Source organism: Alosa pseudoharengus, unplaced genomic scaffold (genome assembly GCF_046254945.1).
Source record: "Alosa pseudoharengus isolate Yale_2024_CS ecotype anadromous, Long Island Sound unplaced genomic scaffold, YU_APseudo_1.1 YU_APseudo_1.1_scf_7, whole genome shotgun sequence".
Classification (NCBI taxonomy): Eukaryota; Metazoa; Chordata; class Actinopteri; order Clupeiformes; family Clupeidae; genus Alosa; species Alosa pseudoharengus.
Window position 1 is genome coordinate 29,926,543 of NW_027468859.1, and position 3,249 is coordinate 29,929,791.

At 39.6% G+C, this 3,249-nt stretch overlaps 1 long non-coding RNA gene across 1 annotated transcript; it reads left to right on the forward strand.

Annotated features, from left to right (window-relative positions):
• Positions 1-540: 540 nt before the first annotated feature.
• On the forward strand, positions 541-1,658 carry LOC143110422 (uncharacterized). The gene is made up of 3 exons (XR_012984150.1): positions 541-796; positions 1,280-1,334; positions 1,622-1,658. It is a non-coding gene; the product is annotated as an uncharacterized LOC143110422 (long non-coding RNA).
• The last annotated feature ends 1,591 nt before the right edge of the window (positions 1,659-3,249 follow it).

Sequence of the window (3,249 nt, forward strand, 5' to 3'; positions counted from 1 at the left end):
TAAAATACATAGATATTTATGTTTTTGGTATAATACAGAAATATAAGCAACTGTTGTTGAAAGTCCCGAGTACCGCCATGTATAGGCTAATAGAAAATCGGAGAGATTTCTATTTTGGGTAGGACTTTTTGCCTCAGTATTTTCTGTCAGTCTAAAGCACAACTGATATTGCCATCTATGTACTGTAGGTAGCCTGCTTTGTTTAAAGATCGTTGTCTTTCAAAGAAATGTAGCTGGGCTTTGGATGATATAAAATCACGGTGTCTCTGCAACAAATGCGCATTAAAGCTACATTGTGTACTTTTTTGAGTTAATTCTTAGCAAAAACCCATTTGTTCTTTCAAAAATATGTGCTCATTCATGTGTAATTATTTCCACTTACTAATCAAAGTATTCTCGTAAGTGTAGAATCTGATATTCCAAATACATACGCGCGAGTCGCGCAAATGGCTGAATCCATGTTGCGCCTCCATCTTTGAAATACATTCGCCAACGAGGGACATTCCTGGAAATTCAGCTCCGCCTTTCGCGCTTGTAGGCAACACTCATTGCATGATCAGTCTACTCGCGACTGCCGGCAGATTTGAAAGTCTGTTGAAAATGGAGGATTACAACTATTCTCGAGGACATGAAAAGGAGTCGCCAAGGAAGCGAAAAAGAGAATTAAAACGCCAACGCGACCGGAAAAACAACAGACCAAAGTCAATATTGGAGTGGCTTTTCTAAGATGGAAAGAGCTCGTGAGGAGCAAGGATTTTAAAAGGGACGCCGAAATGGCCTGCTTTCTCCTCGACAGGTAATTTGGCCTATTCGTGTAAACATACAGTCTATGGTGTAAATTCGAAGTTTTATAGTTGCTTGGCTTAGTATAGCATGGTTGTCCATAACGCTAGAATGACGTCTGGGATACTTTTCCTCGCGTCGATGAAAAAGGATTGTTGTTGTAACATAAATCTGCTATGACGGATCACAGGCAAAGGGCACTAAATTGTAGTTATTTTTCATTGCTTTTGCTTTGTAGCCTAAATATATCCTAATCTGATAATGCTAGTGTAGCCAATTCCAAGGGTGACGTTCACATCCTGAGGCCTGTCCTGTAGTCTTATTAATTGTAGACGTAGCCTACTAAATTGTCTGAACGTTTTTCACTGCATGAAAACAATTGTTGATTCTATGTGATTGTTGTTTGATAATAACTGAAAGTATATTTTTAATATCTTGGTGTTTACCATTTTATGTACTGTTATATGTTGTGAAACGCTCTGCTTATTCATTTCAGATGAGCATCTTGGCGCAATTGCAGAAGCCCCTGAAATTGAGAACCTTGAACAGAGGTAACCCATCAATGCTCATAATGTCTATACCCGATGACATTCTCTATTGTATATTTTCATGATATAAGCATTTATATATATTTTTTACAAAGCCTACATGACATGAGCATCGTGGAGGAGGATGTGGACGAAATTCAATGGTCTTGTTATGTGATGCACGTGCATGCCTTCATTGTAACCTTGCCTGTAACTCAGTCTAGGCAAAATAGCACTATACAGATTAGTAACAATATGTTGAACTATATAAAATGGCGTGTATGTCTAACGACACTGCATGTCTTCCACAGGATCAGCTTTCCAGGAGACTGCAAATTTAGAATGATGGCCCATGTTGCTTCAAAGGCACCATACAAAAAGGAAGGGTTCATGTGTAAATACCATAATTTGTTAATTTCTGTAAATAAATATATTGCAAATAACATTGTTGACCATGTTACTGTCATTTGGTGTTTCAAAATGGTAAATTACCACAACTCCTTTTTTAATTATAAGTTTGTGGATGTAATGTATGAGGTACAGCATGAACAGTCTCTTATCAATTCTAAAAGTTTTTATTTTCATGAAAGCAAAATATAGCGATGTACCGGTGTAAAATAAATTAAATACAGTTTTAAAAGGAACAGGCAGTACAAGAACACTAATACAAAACTATTTACAATAACACAACATTACAACATTATAGGAAGGTGAAATAAATTCCAGAGATGTCCCTGAGGGTCAGGGAATTTATCCCTTATCCTACACACACAGCTTGGGATCACTCTTCTATTACCCTGTCCTAGAGACCCATGCTGCCAGAAAATGAAATGTCTGTAGGTAGCATATCTGAACTCTATTGTCATCACCTGGCTCTCTTACATGGCCTAATGCTGTGATGTCTGTGATGTACTGCCTGTGAATCGGGAGAAAACCTTCATCTAGGCAGTGCTGTGTGTAGTGAGGCAGAAGGCTCACACAGGTGGCTGGGTTTTGTCCACAGCATTTTCTCTCCCGATCGATTGGCATGTCTCTGCAGTGTGTACAACTACACCAAGGCATCCCTGGCACAGGTGGGGGGACGACATGTCTGCACTGATGCATCAAACACCAGACCTGGCTGCCTCACTATAGCAACTGTGTGGTGAGGTTCCTGTGCTCTTGCAGGCTCATTCCATCCACAAGTCTGAAGAAATAAGACACAAGAAATAAGATCAGATAGGCTTGTTTAGGTAGCAAAGTTAGATTGTTAGCAGAGTAGTAGTAATAGTAGCCTACTCTGTGTCATTTTTCAAGTGTTCACACAAAATGATGAATACTATGTATGTGTATGGACAATGAAAAGGTGAAAATGTTGTGTAACATTTTCTATAGACCATAACGTAATTATGTGTCGTGATTTCACTGGGAGACAACTCGCATCATGCAGTTGACTGGCAACAGCTAGAAATTGCTACAAACAATTGAGATACAAACAGGCAGGGAAGCTACACCAAGCGCGTGACTGAAGCGTTCCGTTCACAACGCGTAAAATCAATTTTAGATGAATGGTCTATTTTTTTTCTGCAGCAGACGCAACGCAAACGAACGTGCCTGGTGCAGCTTCCGAGCTAATTTCGGTGTCATTGACATTGGTACTGTTCAGAGAAATATATTAAAAACACAAACCTCCGTTGCTTCTCTCCTTTGTCTTTGAAGTTCTTCCAGTCTCTCCTCGTCATCTTTTGGAGTCTTACTTTTTCTTTGCATAGGAGGTCTCATCGATCCTCTGCCACCGGCTCTTGGCTTTTCTTTACCTTTCCCTCTTCCTTTACCTTTCCCTTGCACCTCCGTTGCATCGACTGATCTCTGACTCTGCTCACTGAGAAAAATAGTAGGCTACGCTGTAAACATTGCCTTTACACTATTAATCTCGCACATACAGAATAACGATAGCACT